Below are 11,155 nucleotides of genomic sequence, written 5' to 3'. Positions count from 1 at the left end.
GTTGTTGGAAAGTTGACAAAGCAAAGGGTAGATGTTGCTTTGGAGGATGAACTTGTGCTTTCAGGCAAAACGTCTTCCTTGATATTTTGCTTCTCTATGAGTTTTTCATTGCAAAGGCTGGGCCAGTGACAGTAAGAGGTCGCATTCTTTCCAGATATAGCTCTAGCAAACTTAGCCATGCCTTATAAGAAACAGATATACTGATGGACTCATTGTTCAAGGCACTGAATGAAAGAGAAAAGGTGTTCTTAATCTCTCTGCAATTGCTCTCTCTATTAATGAAAATACTGCCGTCTGTTAACCCTGGCTCGTATTTATTCCTATCCATAGAAGGATTTCTGTATTGAAAATTTGGTGGTGTATGTAGCAAAACACATTCTCCTGATGAAATTCTGTGTTTTAGAGGTGACTTAATCCATTTAACCATGTCCTACCTCCTATCTCTTCAATTGAGACTTTGTTTTAAAATTGATTTTTTCCCCCAAATACAGTTTGGTTAAAACATGAGAAAACAACATTATTCATGACTAAAAGAAATACCATTTTCCTTTCTAACTGTGGGGAAACTTTTTTGTTTCTTGTCTAACACACGGCATGTTTGGTCTAAGAAGGAGAGAAAAACACCACAATTCATCTGACTGGCAACATTACATTCTTATTTTGTATTAAAATCTATCAAGACACATACTGTTTTAAGTTTATTGCTGTTATGATCCTACAAGCTTCACACAATTCACATTGCCTGTAGCTGGCAAATACCATACAGCTGCCTTAATAAGAGAATAAACATACACGTACTTCGATCTACTTCACTGCTTCAAAGTTTAAAATGCGCTCTGAGAGATTTTCATGGGATTTTAAAAAACAGCTATTGAGAGTAGTAATTATAAAACTAGTAATTTTTTCACTGATGCTATATTTTTCTATAATTGAGAGTTAGACGGTGAGAGCATTATGTTTCTTTATAATTTTTTCCCCCACAGTGTAATCCACAAGGATTTTTGATTTATACAATTTTACTTTTATAATTCACTCTACCCTGAGGAACTGCAGTCAGGCAGAAGACTAGGAGACTGGAGGAATGCAGACAAACTATGGAACCCTATATAAGCAACCTGACAAGTACAAAGCATTATAATAATAAATAAAAATCTGCATTTCAAATAGACTTGCATCAGGAGTTCTTAAACTTGGGTGAGGCTACATGGTTAGAGAATGATTGCCTTGCGTAGTCTTTTCTGCCCATTCAGAAATTCTGCTGACCTTCAGTCCTTTCATAATTTTCTAGCATTACAGCAGCAATTACTAACATGGAAGAAAGGTTTAATGTATGTTATATTTCTTTTAATGCAGTCTAGCATCTGGAAACTCGGAGGAAAGAGTCTGCTTCCTAGGGACTACATTTTGAGAAGTGCTGACTTAGGCCACAATCCCATGCAGTCACAAGGATGCGACTGTACAGAGGTCTTTGCAGATCATTACAGGGGGCTATAAAATGTTACAAGTTTTTTTTAATTTAATTTTTTTAAATTATTGTTACCTATTTCAGGTATTTATTTGCGTTTGTTTCCATTTGTCCCAAATTGCACATTAATACAATAGCTGTTTAAGGTTTATGTACTTTTAGGAAAAATGTAATAATGTTGTTATGAAGTGGTCCAGTGCTGAGAAAAAAGAAAAATCTATTTGTTTAAAAAGAAAAATTGAAGTTCTCTAAATAACAGAAGTGAAACCTTTTATTTACTTTTTTTGTCTCAGGTCTTCTGAAGTTTTGTTTCAATATAATTCAGAACTAAATTCTTTCAGATTGTTGTTTTTTTGTTTTTAACTCTTGTATGGATCCTAAAAAGAGTAATTTCAGATTTGTTTGCCAGCTAGACAAAGTTTTTAAGGCTGGAGGAGAGAAGGGGAGTTGTATTTTACATGTAGGGTCGAATAACTCATAGATTTTGTAATCTAAGAACATTCATAATTGCAAATCTGCAAGGTTTGAAGAATTTTATACTTTTTGCAGGTCTCCAGCATCAGTGTTTCCAAGGTTTCACAAGCTCTGCAGGGAAAATGATGAACCTTGTAAAGTATGTGTGTTCACAATACAAATGGTTCCTCATGAATGTAAGTCACAGTGACTCATGCCTCTTTCAGAATGTACAGGTAAAAGCATAAAGTGGAGTCTCTCTTGCCATCTTTGAGCTGTATATCCTGCTGTCATGTAAGCTGTTTGGTGGGAGAGACTGCAAGTTCTGAAAGAGTCAAAGGTAGTTCAAGTTTATTGATCTTAATGATTTCCTGTGAAACACCACCTATTAGAGAAATACCATCCCGAGGGACAAGAAGCCAAAAAACATCTCAAATTGTGCTGAAGCTCTGCCAAGGCATTTTCAAATTGTTCCAAGCTTATCACAGGCTGTATTTGTCTGCTATAAATTAATGATGTCAGTATCATGAACTGTGACCTTAGCACAAGGCCAACAATATTTCTAATGAACAGCAGTGAGTTTACCTGCTGTTATGAACTGCAGCAAGAATTGAGAAATTTGAATCTCATGTCTAATAAGTTAATTATTCCATCAGTTTGCCCTCTGCCTCAGACGTAGCCCCTAAATCAATAGAAAGTTTCCCACAAGTTGGCTAGTCCATCGCTTTGACCCAAAGCTGGATAACCTGTGTCATTCCTGATAGCTGTCCAAACTACCTGTTCTTAAATTTTCCAGTGCTACAGATGCCCAAATTTCCCCTCATAGGTGTTGCCAAAAGAAATGATAACATTTTGAAAAAAGTTGTTTATGAATAGATAAAATTGGCTGCACTTTGAAACATGGAAACCAAGTCTGGTCTCTAGTCTAACAAGCCAAGAAGAAAAGGGTAAAGGAGTATAGCCACAAGTTCGGGGCTGTAAATACCCCATCTGACCTGTCTGCTAAGGTGTTTTGTCACTAGCCCAAACCACACTGTGCTGTCATTTCTTCCCTGCCTGTTTTTTTAATACTTGTCAGGTAGACTGTCTAGGTTTGGGAGAAACCTTTGGTTTATCTTAAATCACCTTAAATCTCTGACTAAATTCAGACTTGTTGCCAGGTGAGACTAGGTCTTAAAAAGCAGCTAGACACTAAAACATGACCGAAGTTATTTTGGCAATCCCAACTGAGGCACTCCCTCGTTATGAATACTGAAAGTGTGGTTTATGTAGGATGCAACACTAGTTTTAGGTAAGCTTGTGTGGAAAACTTTTATATCCTGGTCTCTGCTACAGCCAGCTCTCAGCCCCAGAGACCACTACCAGATTAATTTCAAACCCCTCAGCTTTTTTCTTTCAGAACTGGGCCTGGTGAGGGGCACCAGGGTCAGACACAGCCGAGCGGGGAACAAAGCAAGGACAGGCTAGGCTGGGGCAGGACTGAAGATCAGTGTCCTTCAGTGTCACTGGGGCTGGGAGAGACAGCCCCAGGCCGGGCTAAAATGGCATCCTGGGCCACAGATAGGGTGGAGAGGTCTCAGGTGGTGCTCGTCAGGGTCCTTAAGGCCTTTAAGTGGCCTTGGGGCCCTGAGGTTGCTCTCCTGAGAGCCAGGCTGCAGCCTGGGGTGAGTCCTGAGCCAGGGCCCTGTTGGGAGCCGTGGGAGGGTGAAGTGCCCAGGCTGCCGCGCTCCTTTGTGGTGGGGCACCCCTGATTGGGCTGGGGTCTCTGTGAGCCCTGTGCTGGATGGAAAACAAACTCTTTGTGCTGGGGAGAGCAAGAGACTTTTATAGTTGTCTTCCCCTTCAGCTGGCGGCTTGTGCCAGGCTGCAGGGCTAATGCCACGGCCTCGCCATTCGCTCTGCCTAACAGTGAGAGGGAGCGCTGCTTTTTGGGGTAAGCTGATGGCTTGGTAGGCATTGACATGACAGAATTACAAAGAGTTCCTTGCCTTTTGTGCTAGCTGATAAATGAAGTGAACAGACAGTCTTGTTTCATGTTTTATTGGTCAGTGTACTGATAAAAGGCAAACGTGCTATCTGTGTCCAATGCAGGGAACATGAGCTCTGCCAGCAGTCAAGTTACACCGTGGTCGGGTTCATGCGTGCATCTGTAAGAATTTATGTGGCGAGGATTATGCTTGTTGGGTCAAGAAAGAAAGTACGTGGCCAAATCCTGATCTCAGTTGCACGTGTGCAGCTCCCAAGGCAGTAGGGCTGCATCCTGGCTCAGCACATGGCCTAATGAGATTTTGCATGATTGCAAATACTGTGGATGGCACACTGGAGAGCGAGCAAACAACTGTTCCTTGTTTTGCTGTGCTCTCTGCACTGCAGCATCTGTTTTGCTTCATCATTTTTTAAAAGAAAACCACAAATATTTTTCACTAGGGAGCTGATAAATAACAGTGCTTACATTTTTAAAAAGTTTTAGGGGATAAAAGCGATTCTTCTGGTGTATAAATTCCTTATGTTTGGATTTGAGCATTAATTCACAGATTGTCTCTTATTATTTTGTTCCCAGCTCAGGAAATCCTGTGGGGTATTCTCCCTCAGGAAATCACATGGGCTAATGTCTTAGCTTGATTTATTTTTATTTGTGTATCTAACTTTGCACAAAATTGTCTTTCACAGCAGCATTTTTTTTTACAGAGATTTGTATTTCTTGGAAAATTCAGCGAACTGGGGAGTATTTAACAATTTGTCAACGAAACTTTAAAAAATTTATTGTGACTTTGTGGATGTACTTGATACTTGGTTTGATGGGTGTGATGTAGTAAACTAAGCATCTATTTTAAAGGGCTATGGTCAAAAGACTATGTTTTTCCAGTCTTAAAACAGCTGCCTGAGAGGAAAAGTATTCTAGTAAATGGCAAACTACATGTATAAACAGAAGCAAGGTTAGCCTGAGCGTAGTCTTAGCACTTCTCAAATACTTTGTATTTCTGTAGTACTTTCTGTCCTTGCTTCTAAATGCCTATTTCATGTGATAGATGACAATTCTTTTAGAGAAGTAGTTTTAGCCCTTCTGTCTTTCCTATTCTTGAAGTGACAGAAAAGGTTAAAAATTATTATCTATCAAAAGGAATATTTAAACTGTGGTGTGGTCTGTGTAAAGAGAAATCTTCAAAGGTTCAAGTTATGACTTCAAAGTGATGACTGTACATCCTGAAGCAAGCTCAGATACTTCTGTAATAAGAAATTATCTTTTATATATATATATAGTTTTCTAATGGCTCAAATACATGCTGTCTTGTTTCTGAGTTTAAGTAATGTCAGCTTACTGTATTGTTGTCTGTCCAGCATCATGAATATACAAATGAATTTACAGAGTGAATGGATGTGCTTGTCTTCCTTGTCTGTGTAATATTTCATTTTAAGATTAGACATAACAAGGAGGTCAACAACAAAGGGCGAACAGGGCACACATGTGAATTGGAAGAGGACAGAGCAACTGCAGAGCTCTGCTCTGGTGCAGCTCTCTCCCTACAAACTCCATACAATCCTGCTCTCACTTGGAAGAGCAAACCAGGAAAACCCTGCCTCTTCTAGAAACTGGTGGCATAAGCACAGGAAGGTGACCACCTCTTCTTCTGGACAGAGAAAGTGGCCTGCAGTATGTATGTGTTTGACAGATGTATCTGCTTGGTTGGTTGGGATGGGGACTGCTGCGTTTTTTACCCTGCTTTATGTTTACATGCTGATGGTGGGCTCTGGAGGGGTGTTTGAAGTAAGCTGTCTAAAGTTTTGAGCAATTTTCTGAAATCATAGCGTTAGGATTGGACCTTTCAAAGTTTACTGAAATAATGCGATTCTAATAACATCAGAGAATAACATGACAGAGGGCCTTGTTTAGCAAAGAACAAAAAAGGGTTATACCTAAATAAGGAGAAGAGTAGATAAATTGGAAGAGGTATGTGGTCAAGAACAAAAACAGACCATGAGATCTGTTCTTGTTCTAAAAACAATTGGAATATATACCCCCTCTCTACCCCCCCCCCCCTAAAAAACCCCAAACAAACCCCAACAGATTTCCTCCCCGCTGCATTTCACTGATGATTTCTCAGTATTGCTTTTCTGCATTAAGCAGTTAAAGCAGTATTGCAATCTAGTTGCTGCAGGGATATTTTCTGATTTTTGAATAGGTTGGTGACTGGAAAAGGATGTGATCCTTGTGATGATGGGTCCGAAGCATGGTCCCTGCTATGAAGAATTGTGAAAGTTCTCTGTGCTATGCAAGCCTTGTTGTACAACCTTTACAATGAAAAAAACTTTTTACATTCCATGACTGAGTAGAATTACTTTTTAGCTACTATGAGAAAGGTGTATCTTTGTTTATATAATGGTACAAATGTTGCTGATACGCCTGAGAGGCTTTCTGTAGACTCAACTTCATGACAATACAGATTTTTCTTCTTATAACATTTTTCTGTCAATATTGGAGTGAATTTATTAAAATTGTTTCACAATTATCTTTTTCTCCAATAATTCCTTCACTAAAATTGAACTGTATATTTTCCATTGTTGTGCAGTATAATGTAAATACTAGGTACTGACATGCATATTATAACTCTAAAAACTTAAAGAATTAATTACAATTATAAATTATTACATAAGTCTCCTATTCCACAGTGGGAGCTTCAGTGAAATGCTGGTATTGGATAATTAGCTGGCACTAATCTGTGTGTTCAGTTTTGGATAGTCCAAGGAAGATTTGATGTTTCCTTTCCTGAAATAAACTAAACCAGCTACTGAACTGTCAGAAAATAACAGTAGTTCTTCAGGACTAATCATTACCAGCCTTTGTCATGGGGTTGTAATTGTTTCATGAATTCTGCTTCAATCAGGGAAAAATACGTTTAAGTGCCTATAAAAGTTTTTATGCTGCTATGATTTCCTCCTGCCTCATCTTCCTCCTCCCAATTTATGGCTTTATTCCACTGTCTCTGTTACTAAGCAACACTGTACATGGTTTTAATGCAAATGGCTTCAAACTCTGTGATAGTGAGGCAGAATAACATCAGGTTAATTTCCTGATTAATATATACTACAAAGAAGTGCTGTGCACTACAGAAACCAAAGAAGATGGCTAGGAAGGTGCCTCATAGCATAAAGAAATAAAGTTGGGGTGTTTTTTTTTATTTTCTAGATTATCTTGTCTGTATCTAAAACAACCTTTCCAAGCAGATGGATCGAATGCTTTGTTCTGTCATTTTGACTTGATCTCCTCCGTGTTGAGCCGCCCAGCTGATTGCACAGTGTATGTGCCATGATGATGCAAGTAGTTTTCTTATGGTTGCATGCTATATTTTCATCTCTATACAAGAGGCGATAAAATGATTGTTCAGATGCTATTTTTGCTCCATTTCTAAAATTAATGGTAGCATGTGAGACTTTTCAGAACTGGGTGAAGTCTTTTCATTCAAGCCAATAGTAAAATCCAGCTGACATCAGTGTGAACGAGATTCAACCAGTGTTTGTGCTTGACTGTTCTTTTGCATGCCACCGTATCACTCCCCATATGCTTAAAGCTCTTCAATACTGTGCGCTGCAGGTGACTGCATATTTTTCTCTTTTTTTCCATAATCTTAAAAATTCAAAGTCTCATTTAACAGGCTAGCAATTATAATCTTGCCCATACAGCAATATATGGAAATAAAACAAATTTCAGTGCCGCACTAGAAATCTTAGGATCTTAGACTGCAGTTCGCTCACAGGAACAACTGTGACAGATTTATGGCCAATGTTTGCAGAACTGCTTTGGCTTTACTTTTCTAATCAGTAGCAAAGCTTGCTATTACGAGGTGGAATTTGAAAGTCGAAATGTAGAATATCAAAGGGCCTAAGTTATACTTAAATGCATGTTTGCAACTTTGATTCCTGTAGTGCCTGAAGATTTATACCTTTCAAACAGCCAGAAGTAATATTTAGCCTCCAGTCAACTTCTGCCTTTTAGATAGTCTCTTAGTTTGAAATATACCAATTTTCAATGTAATGAAAGCGATAGTGTCTAACACAGCTTGAGGAACCACATCTGCATTGACCTGTCTCCAAACACTTCTTGTTCTATGTATTTTTAAATTTTTTCCTTGTTTTTTTAAAAAAATAATATATCTCCTGTTACTCAGAAGCCCTCTGAAGGAGAAAGAAATACTGAAATGACTGCCAGCAAAATCCTGTGAAATGCACAGTCAGCAGAATGAGTAGTAGACCAGAAATCTAGTTTAAATTTAAAAATAATGTTTAAATTATGGTTCAAAACTTGTGCATAAGAATGACTGTTTGTTTTCAAATTTCTTAGAGACCTCCTGAGGGAATTGTTTGATTTCCTAAAAGCACAGTGCAATTCCCAAATTTAAAGCATACAGAGAAATTCTTGGATTCCTTTTGTTTTCTATGAAAACACACATTTAAAAACACAGTTACAGAGCACATCCTTGGTACTGCCCATGTGTTTTTGTCCACTGTTACAGTGAACTTAACAGCTATGCATGAAATACTCTCTGTGGGTTAGGAGAAGAACATATAGTAGATAAAAGTTAAATGTAGACATGGTTAATTAAATACAAGGCTTTGACAAGTAAAACCAAGCCATAATGTATTTTAGTGCGTATTTGTAGCACGCTGGAGTGCAGCAGTGGCACATATATATATAATATGTGCTGGATGGCAATCAGTATTATACATTATCAGTAAATGCAATATTGTAGGCATTGCAGGTATTTCATTGTAGGTGAAATTTAGGAATGTCCCTATCTACAGTATTTTTTTCAGGGTGTCATTGCCTCCATGGCTGTATTAGGCCAGAGGAGTAAACTTTATTTGCAGTAAGTAAAACTGGATTCTGTTAATGTTTGCTGAGCACACTAATAGTCTGTGCAAATTTGAATGTTGGAGGCGATGATCTGCCTGTAGCTGGAAGTTACGGAGCTTTGCAGTGTCAATCAGCTGCTTCTGTGACATAGGCAGATCATCAATCAAATGATATCGCAGGAGAGATAAATGCATGTTCTGTCACGGAATAACCTTGTCAAAATATTTGAATTAACTTGGCAGGAAATTTAGCCTTTAAACAGCTCCAAGATAAGCACTGAAGTGTAAGGAAAATTTTATCTTGTGTATAAATTTTGCAGTTGTCTTTTGGGCTGGAGGCAAGAGGTCAAAATTGGAATATGCTTTTAGTTTGTTTTTTTTTTTTGTTTTTTTTTTTTTTTTTTAAATGCACTGTATACATTTATAGTATCTTGCCAGTATTGTGATTCAGTTTGTGGGTCACTGTAATGACTGTTAATATTTTGGCACTGATCTGTCAAGCTCTTGAAACATATTTGATATGCACATTAGCAGCAAGTCTCACAATAAAACTGAAGTTAGATGCTTAAAGAGATCATAGGGAAAAGAATTGTAGGAGCATATCCTTTGGTAGAATATTTTCTAGACTTGAGCAGTAAGTACAATGTATTTTTCCAATAAACATCTGAAGTTTTCTTTAATTAACAGGATATTGAATCACAAAGCTTGTTGATCAAAACAAAATTACGTGCAACTTCAGAATTTCTGGGATATGAGTTGTACAGATAATGTACATTTTAATTTAGAATCCAGTGTTCTCATCAGACTATTTTGTTCTGCTACCTGTGTTGGGAGTTAAAGCTAAGAACAGTTACTTGTACATTTGTTGAGAAACAAAATTTGGAAGAAACAATCTAACCATATGGTGTGAAGATTAAGTTAAACCAACACTTAAATTTATTTTGGATTGTTTTTCAGTATTTCAAAATATAATCAGTCTGATATAGATGTTTCTGTGAAAAACGCTTAAGTTTTTGCCCAGTTATGTTAGATGGAAACCTGTCTAAAATGTGATGTTTTTCTGGAAGAGCAGTGCATATCTACTGTCTGTTCCCTAGATGATGGTATATAGCTATCATAGATAACAGAGAAATTAAAGAATAACAGAAATGTAATTTTGCTGGATTTAACATGTATACACTGCCCTGTATAGTACAGTCTAGTATATAATGTGAAGTATGCCTTTATGTTTCTTTACAAATCTAGCTAATCATATCACAAAATCCAGGTTCAACGTTAACAATTCTCTAGTAGGTGAAATTGCATCTCATGTACATTTATTTATGACCTGTCTTTGAAAAGTATCCTGCAAATCATACACATTCCCTTACTTTACAGGTGCCCCACAGAAAGAGGGCTTTGGGTCTGGAGAATTTTATCACTTGGAGGATTTTTTACCATGCAAAACCGAATCCTTATAAAAGCTTAAAAATGCTACTTAAATTAATAGAAACTTGTGAAACCAAACTTATTTTAGATCTTTTACTCTTTCATGGCTGTTCAGGACAATGAATATATGCAGCACTACTATAATATATATTTTTGTGAAACTTTTATTTTGGTTTGGTTTCTGGCTTAGGTTTTCTTGAGTATATTTGTATACTGTGTAATAAACAAAGCATGAGGAGGAGTTCAGGCTGGGTAGGCAAAGCTCGTGTATGTCTATATGCAGTACCTCTCTTCCCTTCCTGTGCATATAATTATCTGATGGGTTTCTAATGCATAATTTAACTTTTTTTTTTTTTTCTGAAAGAAAATACAATAGTGGCAAATCAGCTGCTAATATTTTATACATATCTATTGACTAAAATATTTTTGGTTATTCATTCAATTTCATAAAAATGACTGAGTTTACATTCAGTTGAAAATATTAGTTGGAGATGCTTGAAAATCTTTGTGTGTGTGAGTACGTGTAGGGTTGTTCCTCACTCACAAAACCTTTCAGTATTTTCTACTCTTTTTTTGCTTATTTTCAATGAGAGAGAAGCTTTTTGGCTTCCTTTTGGTTTAAAAAAAAAATCAGATTTTTTTTTTTAACAGCAGGGTGAAATTTCTTCAGAGTTTTGTATTTGTTCAGCAACAGTCTTTGCTTCCCACCCTATTTAAACAACATTTCACTCTCTGATTAGGCTGTAAAGCTCCAAGGGATTGTATATGTCTCTGTGCATGTATTCCTCCCCCTGCACCTGGAGATAAGCTATAAGAATTTCATAGGCCCAACCTTTAAATGTTTTTCATTTTTTTCCAGTGTGACACTATAAAACAGAGTATGAAATGGGGTTTACTAGGGATATTCAAGATTAAATTCAATTTTATTTTGATACAAGTTCAAAAAGAAAATGTATGATA

The sequence above is a fragment of the Athene noctua genome, chromosome 8 (assembly GCF_965140245.1).
Source record: "Athene noctua chromosome 8, bAthNoc1.hap1.1, whole genome shotgun sequence".
Taxonomy (NCBI): Eukaryota; Metazoa; Chordata; class Aves; order Strigiformes; family Strigidae; genus Athene; species Athene noctua.
The sequence above is the reverse complement of the archived record's forward strand: the minus strand, read 5'-3'. Positions refer to the sequence as shown.